We start from the raw sequence: 13,561 nt of genomic DNA, 5'->3' as shown, positions 1-13,561 counted from the left end.
CTCAGGAAAGTCTATGACTAGCAGCACTGGCAATATGGAGGTAATAATACACGAGGAACTGTATGGACAAAGGACACGTGAAGGTAGTCAGTGGTCTGCGGTAGCAAGTTGTACCACTGCTATAGTGAGGGGGAATGTCCAACAGAAACGAGGAGGTGATGAGAGTCAGCGGTCTGCGGATAGCAAGTTGTACCGCTGTCTGAGTGAAGGAATGGAATCCAAGTGGAGGTATCCGGGGAGTCAGTGGTCTGCGGTAGCAAGTTGTACCACTGCTATGTGAGAGGATACTGGAACAGGTGATACAGGAAACAGGGATCAGTGGTCTGTCATCAGCAAGTTGTACCACTGAATATATATGTGAGGAGGTGCACGGGGAGAGACTGCAACACAGGATATACACAGGCACCTTATACACCATCCACAGTAACATGCACAATATATATAAATGACTGAACAGGTCTGCAAATATAGAAAGTCTCTTGAAGTAGTCCAGCACAAGTTAACACAGTCAATGATGGCAATAGACTCAGCGGATAGCAGACTCCAGAGGAGAACCAACACAGTCCAGCAAGATATGCAATACACCAGCACAGTCAATGAGAAGTATGCATACCGTGGTTCAGAAGCAGGCAGTCAGATAGGAGTGCAGCGATACCTGAGCGGCAGGAGGCCGGCTGGATGAGAAGTCCCTGGATAGATGAGGCAGCGGTCTAGTAGGTGCAGCGCACAGGTAAATAGACCAACAGGGACACGAATCCACAGGAATCAGTAACACGTGGAACTGGACTCATGGAGGACCCAGGAGAATGGAGATGATCCAGCAGAGGAGTAGTTGATTAGATACGAATCCAATGCTGACAGGAGGGTAGAGACCAGCGGGACACGTGAAGGCGTGGAGAGCGGATCAGCAGTAGATGGACGATAGCGCGGTCAGCAGCAGCAGGGCTCTGCGGGTACACGGAGGTAACCAGTAGCAACCAATAGGTGTCAGTAGCGATGGAACACGGGAGAGCAGAGTAGACCAGGAGCTGTTGATCACGGAGAGTAGCGGATGGCAATGAGAGCAGCAGTCTCGAGGAAACACAGGAGAGCTGAGAAGAGACTGCAGTGCACAGGGGCAGCGGATAGGAATCAGCTAACTGTCACGATGATGAACACAGGCGAGTTGCAAGCTGGAGGCTGTAGTGCACAGAGGCAGCGGATAGGAATCAGCTAACAGTCACGATGATGAACACAGGCGAGTAGCAAGCTGGAGGCTGTAGTGCACGGAGGCAGCGGATAGGAATCAGCTCACAGACTTGATGAGGAACAGGTGAGAGGATGTGAAGTAAAGGCTGGAGTGCACGGAGGCAACGGATAGAAACCAGCAAACAGTCACAATGAAATATAATAGCGTTGATGTGGTTTAGAGAACTGTAGTGCACGGAGGCAGCGGATAGGAATCAGCAAACAGTCACAATGATATATAATAGCGTTGATGTGGTTTAGAGAACTGTAGTGCACGGAGGCAGCGGATAGGAATCAGCAAACAGTCACAATGATATATAATAGCGTTGAAGTGGTTTGGAAGACTGTAGTGCACGGAGGCAGCGGATAGGAATCAGCAAACAGTCACGACGATACAGTTGATGGTAGAAGTGGTATGGGAACCACAGTAGTAGAAGTGGTTTGGAAACCACAGAGGTAGAAGTGGTTTGGAAACCACAGGAATCAGCAGCGCTGAATACACGAGGAATACAGGAACACCTACAGAGACTCATGGGGAATGAGACTCCAAGATCAGGCAACGTGGTGTTGACCACAGGTGCTTAATATAGGGAGTGTTGCCTGATCTGCCAATTGAGTTAAAGGGACATACACTGAAGTATAGGAAAGGGCTGCGCATGCGCAGACCCTCAGGATGGAGGACGGCCACGGTTCCTAAATGTCCGGGAAGAGGCACTCACAGTACGGTGAGTGACACTGCTGTTCCGTGGCCCAGTCCTGCATCCGATTTTCTAGGAGGGTAGTGCATACCCTTCCTTCTTCCGGAACCAGTGGTGTCAGTTTCTGCGGTGGTGTGAGGTCAGGGACATTCACTTCCTCATGTTCCTCATCCTTTGATTGGGTCCCCATGGCTACGGAGAACCTGGAGAGAGCATCGGCGTTGCCATTACTCCGTCCAGGGCGATAACGGAACCGATGGGAGAACTTGGCCAACAGGTGTCGCCACCGTTGTTCTAATGCTCCCAGCTTTGCAGAATCCAAGTGTACCAGAGCACTGTTATCAATCACTACTTCTACCTCTGCGGCCATCAGATATTTGGCAAACTTTTCGGTCATGACCCACACGACTGCCAGGAACTCTAGTTTAAAGGAGCTATAATTCTCGGGGTTTCGCTCGGATTCATGCAGGGTCTGGCTAGCATAGGCGATCACTCGCTCCTTGCCCTCTTGTACTTGGGCAAGCACCGCCCCAAGAACTTGATGACCGCCATCGGTGTAGAGGATGAAAGACTTGCTAAAATCAGCGTACGCTAGTATCGGGCCTGGGTCAACTCCTCTTTTAGCCAGACAAATGCAGCTTCTTGGTGGGCCCCCCACACTTCCATGCGGGACTTGGCTCCCGCGGTACTCCCCTGCAGCAAGTCAAACAAGGGTCCGGGTATCTTGGAGAAACCCTTCATGAAGTGGCGGTAATAGCCTACCAGGCCCAAGAAGGCTCAGAGCTCCGTGATGGTGGTTGGAGTCAGCCAATTTGTCACCGCCGATACTTTGTCCAGGGTAGGGTGTACTCCCTCTCCCAATACCACGTGCCTCAGATACTCCAGCTGGTTCTTAAGCAGGTGACATTTCTGCGGTTTTAACTTCAGGCCGAACCGTTCCAGTCTCTGGAACACCATATTCAGAAGGGCCAGATGCTCCTCTATCGTGGGCGCAAAGACGATTATGTCATCCAGGTAGATCAGTAGGGCCTCAAAATTCAATCTCCCAGGCAGTGTTCCATCAATCTCTGAAAAGTGGCCGGAGCATTGGTCAACCCGAATGGCATTCAGCAAAAGTCGAAAAGCCCCATAGGCTCACAAACGCCATCTTCGCTCGGTCCTTCTCGGCTACAGGTACCTGCCAATAGCCACTGGCCAGATCCAGGGTGGAAAAGTATTTAGCCCGGGAACTGCCTCACCCGTATGGATCTCGTGTTCTATCTAGTCAGTGAACCCAAAATCATACTCGCGACGGGAGAACACTCGTTGTCTCCACAGGATTTCTTCCAGTTGTTGGACTTCCCTGGGCAACAGTTCTTCTCCGGACACAACCATACTCTCACTGATCACCCGTCCATTCCAGGTGGGTGTAGGTACCTCGGTGGGGGTCACTTGGACCACCATGGTCCAGGGTCTCGGTGGATCTGGTGACAATGTCAAGCCCTGATTTGTCTCTACTTCTTATTTGTCCGCTGACTGGACATGAGCCAGCAGTGTGTTGGGAGGTATCCTCTGAGGCTGGTCACTCACGTTACAGAAGCGGATGGGAACTCTTCCATCCCGCACTAGGGCCAACCTAGGGCGCGACCAGCCCCACGTTGCCGTATTCCATCTCTGCTGGTCCAACAGGTTCAATGAGGACATCCCGACCTTCCAAGCTCTGCCGTGTTCCTACCTCCATCCACAACAGGAGCTCCTGTTTGGTTGGGACTACCACTGCTTGACGATAGTTGGTGCGGATCGGTCCAAGAGGTACCAAGCGGTCTTCCTGCAGAGTCGGACCACACCAGCGAGTCACCCGTTGCAACGCCTGTTGGACGGGCCGCTGTACGCCCAGTTCTTTCCAATAGGAAGGACCTTTTTCTGAGCACAACAATTGATCCAATCCCCGCAGAATGTTCATACCAAGAATTACTGGGCCGTGTTGTAATTATGGGTTATCCACCACTATGATACCCTGCTTTCCCAAGGATTGCCCATAGAGCTCCAACTCCATCCACAGGACCCTGACTACTGGGATGGGCAAGTGATTAGCGGCCGTAAGGGTAATCCAGGTCCCCGTCCGTTCTTGCTGTAGGTGGCCGAAGTACTTCTGGAAACAGGACATGGTCGTCACTTGTGATCTGGTGTCCAACAGACACCGTTGGTTGTGGCCTTGCAAGCGGGCCATACAGGACACTCTCCCACCAATTCTGCCAAATTAACGATATATTTCTTTTGGTCAGCTTCCCCTGTGGTAGGTCTCTGTACCACAAGGGTTTCTAGTTTATAGCCGACCGGGGCCCCACTTTGGGACAATTCCTGGCCAAGTGTTCCATGCGTCCGTACTGCCAACAACAAGGCCTATCCAGAGGCCGTCGCCCAGGCCCATCCCTCGTTCCGTTTCGGGTAGTCTCCCGCTCTCCTCGGGCATTCTTCAATTCTCCCACCTCTTTCTTCAGTTGCCCTATCGCTACTCTCATCTGTCGAATCACGTCGGTCATATATCTGACAAACCCTTCCGAAGGCGTTGCTTGTACTGGTGCCAGGGCGTGGACTCGCTGTGATGCGGCAACAGTGGAGCCAAAGCTATCGTCCTTGTCCCATGTGACCGCATCTGTCTGTCCCTGATGGAAGGACATTTCCGTAACCATCCGCATGCGATCTCACAGGTCTTTCCGGAGTTGGCCATTCTGAAGTCCGTTGATAAACTGGTCCCGCAGGAGCTGGTTGGGGTGTCCCATTCCCCCTTCATCTTTCTTTCGAACTTTCACTAGCACTTCTTGGAGGGCGATAGTGAATTGCGTGAAGAACCGTCTGTGCAGCGTCATAGCGGAGGACAGATCTCCATACAAATCGCGCAAGATCTTCAGCATGTCAGGCAACATCTTCCGCAGATCAGAGGAGCACGGTGCGACGGGCGTCACCCTCTAAAGCGTTGGCCGCTAATTCTGCCAGCATGTCCTCTTGCACGCTGTGTAGCCGGGTGGTCCCTCTCAGCCGCTCCTCCCAGTCTGATAACATCAGGTTCCTCCTGTAAAACCTGGGGATGTGGGAAAGGGCCGTTCCCATAGCGACGAACCCTGGATGCATCATCAGCACCGGAGGCTAGTCCATGGCGGGTGATCCAATGCTAGGAGGGACCCACCAGTCTCCCCCGGGTGGTTGGTTTGCCTGCACTTCATCCTGTGCTGCGAGGTTGTCGTTTGGACCCTCCATAGCTTCCTGTTGGGATCCTGCCAACAACACCAATATGTGTGTCTGTTCACTAACTCGCGTACCTACCAGGGCGGTGCCCCTGGTCTACACTGAAGGTACTCACTTGATCCCGAGGGACTGCTATGGAAAGTGTTACTTTCTCCGGCTGCAGCAATTCCACCACCGGGCTTCGTGGCGTTCGCTCCCCTCCTCCAGCAGACATGACAAAAGAGAGAGACGTACCCCCAAGGGGAAGGGAAGGGGCTGTCCAGGGCTACGACCAGGAACAGAGACACTTGCTTGATTCCACTTGTCGTCACCCCGTGTTACTCTAGCCTGGACACGGGGCAGTGAGTATTCGGGACGTTCTCATCCGAACTCTTTACTCACCAGTGGTGAGGGCCACCCAATGGTTTAAGTGACAGGGCTACACTTGCCAACAAAGCGTCGCCGAGTCTGGCGGTTTCCACCTGAAACCGTCAGTGCACTGCCGGGACTCAGGTGAACCACGTCCTACCCCACGAGACACTGCCTGCCCTGGACCCGTCAGGCTAACCTGTCGGAACTCAGAACAGGCACGCAAATGGAACTGTGGAAAATTTCCCCCGGAACTCACAAGGCTGTGTTGCAATGCCAGCGAGGAACCCAACCACTACCTCTGGAACCTACGGGTATGATGGGGATTTACTGGGCGGTAGGACTACCCTGTGGCTTCTCCTCTGACGGGGTGTTTTGCCCGTTCTCTTTGCCCCTTCCAGGCCTAGCGTGCGGCCAGAGAATAGACCAAACACCAGAGCCTCTCTCCAATGGGACGCTGACTTCTTGCTCCTGGAGAGGAGACACAACCCAGCCCCACAATCCACGTATACACGCAACAATACAGTACCACCAGGCCCACAACAATATAGTATACAATGCACACACAATACAGTACACAATGCAAAATATATCTCACTACTCTGCCCGGAGCCTGCGGTGTGCCTTGGAAGGATGTTGGGCATAGTGCCCTGACCTACCTAGGGGCCTATCTGGCTGAGCCCCCTACCTAGCTGTGCCTAGAGTTCAATACCTAGCCTACAGTGGCTGCCCCTATCTGCTATTCAGGCCTAGCGCTTGATGTGCTCCGTGGGCCTTGTGCCCGGAGAAAGAAGTGTATAGGGCAAAAGAGGAGTTGCAGAGTGCGGGCGCGGGCCCGGAAGAGGTGATGCCCAGGGGGCCTTACCTGGTCCAGGGATACCTCTGGCTACTTCGGCGATGGTTTTACTCCACCCGTCGGCATCCTCCAGGTGCGGCCGCCGGATTCTTCTTCCCTTGGAGCGGCCGGGTCTTCAATAGACAGAGTAGCTCTTAGCCCTGAGAAGGGCTCTCTGTCTCTGCTGCCAGCCGCTTCGCGCACTGCTCCAGCTGCTCCAGACCCTCGATGACTTCTCAGCAGTCTCTCCGCTGTCGACTGACTCCCCATTCTAAGACATCTTAGTATGGGCGCTGGCGCCAGTGGTTAAATGGCCAGTCGGGGAGCGCTGATTGGCTCCCCGACCTGGCGACACATGCCGCGGCTCTCACACAGGCAGGAGAAGGGCAAAGAAAGGCTGGTGCGGATGGGATAGAGAAGCTAGCAAAGAAAGTGGAAGAACAGAGAAGCTGGTACAGGAGGGGAAGGGCAGAAAAGCTGGTGCACACAGGAAATGGGCAGATAGAATGAAACAGACAAGAAAGAAGGTAGACGACAGACACAGATAGAAGAGAATGATACCCCATATAAAAGCAAACATACTTACTTTATCTGCCTTCACTGAGATCCATGTGCGGGGCAGAGGTGGAGATAATCTAAAGTGCCGCAGCACAGAGGATTAGAGGTGGTGTCAGAGAATGCACAGCAAATGTTGTGCGACTAGCTTACTCCTGATTCTCCCATACAGATGAGTGCCAGAAATAATCTGCAGATTCGAACCTTGGCAAATCCAAACCAGCACCTAGGTAACCTAGTTTTTTTTATTTGATTTCAAATTGTGGTTTTGAGATGTCATTGGGTAGGGAGCTGGACCAATGCTGGCCCCCGGTTTACCAGTGTTACATATACAATGCACTGTCCTAAACCTAAAGCTGGCCATATGCAAGCAGATCTTACCAGTGTCCTGTTTGGCCACACACATAATAGTGTTAAAAATTACAAACATTTTGGCAACATTGATAAAACTCCTATTCAGTCTCATTTTCACTTACACAGTAACAATATTTGAAGGGTCAGTAAATCATAATCTCAAAGGCAAACACAGGGTGAGATTACAGATGCTTTTAATTCTTTCTCATGATCAAAGTAAGGACTCTATGTATGCGGCCATGTCAAATGTAGTTTACAAATACTTCTTCAGACTACATTGTCGCATACTTACATTTCCTCCTTAACAGCAGAAATAATACCGTCACATTTCACAGTGACGTCATTAAGTGCCACCGGCTTCTTCCTTCATCGCAATTGTTTGAAGTTGTATTTCACAACACTCATCATTGTAAGTGTGTCGGAAAGGAGACATTTTCCTTGAAGATGTCGGGGTAAGTGTTGTTTTGGGTTTTCAGTATCGATATGCGGTACCCAACCCTTTACCACAGCAGGATGTATATAGTATTTGCTATATATACTGTACATAGCAGAGGTCGAAGTCAACTAGTATATGACATACTTGCCAACTTTTATGAGGACAGGTCATGTGACAGGGGGGGAGTGGTGACGTTGTCGTGCCATTAAGCGCCGTCCCTGCTACTCAATGCTGTGAATTTCAGCATTTTTAGAGTAGGGGGCAGGGCACCACACCCCCACCCCTCTCCACAAGGATCAGGGAGATTGCCTGCTCTTCCGAGAGTCTCCCAAAATCGGGAGCCTCCTGGAAGTTCTAGGAGAGTAGGTAAGCATGGTATACGATGGTACGCCATGCCTATACTTCTCCTTCTGCCTTCATTGTAAAACTATCAAATTCCATTCCATACGGCCACTTTTAAATTTCCACTTCTTATTTATATAAATAGAATATGAAAGTTTTGATGAAAGACTAATTTAAAACTCCTGTGCTTGCTTCTGAATGAACAGAGCTGGCCACAGAAAAACTTGCATTAACCAGAGAATCACCTTCTGTGATGCTATTGAGGACCAATACATCAGTCCAGTTAATCTGCTGGTTTTAACCCATTTAATACTGTAAATATTGTCTGCTCACTACAAGACCGTTTCCTAAAAGAAAACATAAGATATGAAAATGAACATAAAAGGCAGCTTTGGTGGTAGGGGGGCTGCAGTGATCTGCAAAGTTTGTTTTAAGATGACATTCAATATTTAATAACTTTTTAACAAAGCGAGGGCTTAAAAGAATGGTGAGGGAGGGAGACAGCTACAGAGGGGAGAGTTTGGTGTGTGATGTGAAGCTGGATGACAGGTGTTCTGGCACATGTGTATAACAGATGCTCCAAGCGTTTCCCTAATAGCTTCTAAATAACACCCGCTTAGCATTTTCCTTTTGTACACTGTTCTGTCAATAGCCAATTTGCTTTTCAGAAGCAGTAAAGTTGCTCTGTCAATCAGGATTCCGCCTCGGGCTCTTTGCGCTGATTATAAGCTCCTCGGAGAGAGAAAGACCCAAATTAGTGTTAAATAAATAATAACTTTCCTTGCTGCCTGCCGTCTGAAGTTAAGTATCACTGTAGTGATAAATTTTTCACTGCCATGAAGAAAGGTGTATATTTGGAGAACGAAAGGGTTAACTCGACAAGCAGCTACAGAAGAGTTTGGTCAAGTATATTAACCAAAATTATATTGCAGCCAGTAGCTCCTAGAGAAAATTCAGGTGATTGACCGCTTGAGTTCTCAAACATTCTGAAGGCTCTGTGCATAGTTCACAGTTTCTGTGGGGTAACTCATATATACATGGAGATAGGGAGAGATCCAAGATAGGAACAACAGGATAGAATATTTCACTTTGGATCTAGAATTTACTCTGAATTGATAGGCTGCATTTCAAAAACAGAGATTCAGACCAAAATATAACAGTGCGTCCACTGTTTGTCAGTGAAGTGGACACTTTAGCCCCCATGTTGAGAACTCTGTTTTCTAGTACTTTATTGCTCAGGTTTATTTAGCTCCAGGATATTTGTCCAACAATTGCAGCTGTGTATTGAAACACAACCTTCTAGTAAAAGGAGATGCGTGGTTTTCCCCTCTAGCCATAGCCCTGCGGGCTGCTTAGTGTAGCCATTTTCCCAGGGCTCCTCTCTTCCTCTTACAATCCACCCAAATACAAAGCAGCCATTATTCCAGGGCTCCTCTCTTCTTCTTACAATCCACCCAAATGCAAGGGTCTGAATAGAAGGTCTGTAAGTGAAAGGACCAATAACTAGTAATTAAGAGATTGCCTCTTGTGGTTGGTCTTCCCACTCACCAACCCTCTGCTGCCATTTACAGCTGGTAAACCTAATTGATTTGTTGGTTCTGCATGACTTTTTCTAGGTGATTACACAGCTCATTCCCCCAACACTGAAAAAAAATTTAATCAGAAATGTAATAAATGTATTGGTGTTGTATTAATCAATAGTCAGAATTTCCAATTAAAACTTTGAAATCAAGTAAAAAACAGCAATACATGTTTGTTGGAAGCAGAGATGAGTAAATCTTTTTAATAATTTTTAGAGTTTTTGCAAACCTGAACTGTAGGGGTTCCGTCTTCGAGACGTCCGTTCTCTGCACTGATGAAGAAATCAGGCCTAAAGGGGGTAGTGCAAGTACCTGCTGGCTGTACATTGTAGAAGGATTACTAAAAAGTATTGTCCTGCTGGCACATACTTGCACTGCCTCCCTAAGGCCACCATTTATAGGGTCGTGCTTACAATTGACGTCATTCTGTTTGCCGGACTGTGCGTGGGTGGAAATAGTTGGAAGTCAGCTTTTTCAACAGTCCGGAATGCCAAGATTTCGTGAATAACAGTTTCATGATGAAGATGTCGGGGTAAGTAGTGTCGGTGTGATCATCATCACAATTTAGTACCCAACCCGTTTAGGAAGGTGTCAATATCCTTCAAATGCTCAGTGCCTGTGTTGTGGTAATATTTACTCACTGTTACTAATGTTACTAATTTGCTATGGGTACGACAATTCCAGGAGATTCTGAATGTGAGAATTAACCATGTACTGCCAAGAAGAAATCATAAAGAATTCACATGTTTATATTGCTTTTGGGGTGCGCGGACAAGAAAATATGGAAGCCATGTTTGCTTTAAAAATTATGTTGAAATTCCCTTGATTGTGTGAGTACATTTGGCAAAATATAATGAAGGAATATAGAGGGACCCCCAGATGTCCACACTGTCTGTGTGCTCAAGGCATCTGACTGATAAAAAGCCCAGCGCCTCAGTGAGATGGATTTAAATCATGGCCTCAGGCAGTGGCCTCTTATTAAATACATCCCGCACACTTTAGTATGGAGATTTGCATACGTTGGGCTTTTAAAGGAATCATCCATCTGTTTCCCTTAAACAAAGCAAGAGGATAACCCTTTATCTGCCACTGTGATACATGAAAGAGCCAAACTAGAGCATACAGACCAATTTCACACACAGGAGACAAAACTAAACCAAGCCGGCAAATACTGCACACAAAACAATGAAAAAACACACACTAACCTTTAGAAAACGCAGAACAATACTTCATACACAGGGGTCTATTTACTAATCAATTTTATCATCTAAAATTCAGTTATCGGGGATCCAGCGCACTTCTAAGTAGCATTTAAATTTATGAACATATCTATGATATCTGCTGCTATGCATTCATTTTTGTTTTCCAGTGCAGTCCCCATAACAGTGTATGGGGACAGCTCCATGAGGCACTTTACTAAATTAACTTCTTCATCAATGTTTTTGATAGTTTTTAGTTCTGTTCAGCTCTGTTCCGAAGAGCAGAGCTTCACAGCGCATGTGTGGAGGGATCATATAATCCCTCCTTTTCACATGCAGCATCGAATCCTCAGAAATGTTTGTGCGCATGCCTGATGTTTTCACTTGGCGCATGCGCTCATGAGTTTGAAGAGGGCTCTGTGCATCGCTGTCTTCATCAGAAGTGAAGACACAGTATAAAGGTAAGTGTTAGACTTCACAGGGATAGCAGTTGATCGTGACCGCTGTCCCTTTGGAAGTTTTTTGATACATTTTTGATGAAAGATAGTTCAATTCTTATCTATGCGATGAGGATTGAAAACTATGATATTATGCAGTGCTACATAAATATGCCCCACAATGCAATAGAGTAACATGCATGAAAAAGTTATAACATAAAGAAACAGTATCTCCATTATTATACTACAACACACAAGCATACACAGTATCTAGAATATGGAAGGCTGGAGTTCATAACCTATGGATCAGGATCCATAATCTGGGTAATCAAATATTTAGTTTGTGTCCCCCTGATCTTCTCTTCTCTCACCCATTTTCATATTCATTATAGGCCTCATTTAGCGTTTCAATGTGATATTTTGCCTTCTGTGCAAGTTGCATTTTCAGTGATCCATGTCTGTAGTGGCGGATCTGGGAGTGCAACTGCAACTGAAGCACAGTAAGTGAAAGTACATGTAAATGTTTCACGGCCCTTGAAGATGAGGCCTATTCTGATATGTGGACATAGTCTTGAGGGTTCTGCTGATCGTCATCATTTGTGTGGGTCAAACCAGGCCCGGTGCTACCATTAAGCAGCGTTAGGAAGCTGCCTAGGGCGCTGGGCTCTGTAGGGCGCCACTGTCATCCACACTGCTGTGCGGAGGCTGCTGAGCTTACCTTCCACAGCTGCCCGCCGCCACACAGCTTCAGATCCAGAGGAGGGGGGTGGCATTTGATTGTTTGATTGACCCCCTCCCCCTCTGATGAGATGCACTATCTGTTGTGTGTGAGGGCAGGTAGGGATGAACTGTCCCTCCTACCTCACTTCCCTCCCCCTCCTTCTCCTAACTCACTGACTGTCGGGAGGGACGTCATCATCAGATCCCGACAGTCAGTGAGGAGCAGCTGCATGAAGAAAAGATAAGTAAAGAGTGAAGTGCTGGAGAGGACTAATTGATTCTTCAAGGAGAGTTTTGCATGTGTGGTAATATGCATATTGTTATTTTCCTGCTAATTACACAAGATAATGTTTGGTCATGGTTTAGGCTAGATACACACTGGCCCTATGAATGCACGAAAAACCTCCAATCAGCCGACATCCGACCATTTGGTCAGATATCGTGTGAATGTGTATAGTGACACAATGACCTAAAGTCGTCCCAAAGTGCCGATCATCGTTTCATTTGGTTGGTCGTACCGTTTAAATATATGCACTCATGCTGACGATCTCCATAGAGTTTACAGAGTCGGGCTCTTTTCAGTCGATGTTAGCATTGAATGTCAGAGTGAATAAATAATAGACAGTGCTGTAAAAGGAATAATTCATTTGTTCATTGTGAGACAGAATATTATGTTTCAGAGTCACAGATGCTAATGAAATTCGTTAGAACATGTAGATAGCTATAACAAGGCGGTTTTAATCAGTGTGACAATGTGACAATAATGAACGAATGAATATTGTGCTGTCATTATTCTGAAGACTAGAGGAGCAGATGAAGGACGAGAAGAAGAGCACAGATCTGAACGTAAATCGTGTCAGTGTGTATGCATGAATTGCCAGACTGATTGGACCTAGCCTTAATTGGTTGGGAACTTGGGGAAAATAAATAGCTATGTATATATATATTTGGATTATATGTCAGCAACTGTGTCTCGAATGCAAAACAATTTGCTGATTTTAGCACAACCCTATCTGGAGGAGCGGAATCTAACGTGCCCCTGATCTTCACCAGGGACCCCCGCAAGGGAGTTTGGAATTAGCTGCGCCGGGCACGCAGGTCGCGGTTCTCCAGGAGAGCAAACAGCGAGGTAAATGACAGTAATTGGATAGTCAGGAGTGCCGAGGTCAAGCCGTGCGGTCAGCGCGGTGTCAGGGAGATCCAGGAAAATAGTCAGGCTGGAGTCAAAACACAGGAGCAGGTTACCAATCCAAAAGGAGAATCCAAAGGGAGAGTCAAGGAAAGATGAGTCCAAAACCAGAAAGACAGAGCAAGATACTTGGAGCACATAAACACCTGGAGTGAGGAGACCTGATACTCTGGCACCCTAATGGGGTTAGAGCCTCCCTTATATAGAACTAAGGAAATTGGAAGCGCCAGCGGCGGTGATGTCAGCTGCCACCGCCGGCTGTCAAACTACTGTTCCGTTGCCTGGCAACAGGATGCGCATGCGCAAAAGCGGCTGCCGGGTGGCCGGATCTGATGCGTCTGGTTGCAACCAGACGCAACTTCCTCCAGAGCGGGCGTCCGTCCCTGTGCGGATGGAAGAGCACAGGGACGGCACCT

Source organism: Mixophyes fleayi, chromosome 6 (assembly GCF_038048845.1).
Source record: "Mixophyes fleayi isolate aMixFle1 chromosome 6, aMixFle1.hap1, whole genome shotgun sequence".
NCBI classification, from domain to species: Eukaryota; Metazoa; Chordata; class Amphibia; order Anura; family Limnodynastidae; genus Mixophyes; species Mixophyes fleayi.
Note: the sequence above shows the minus strand (reverse complement) of the source record.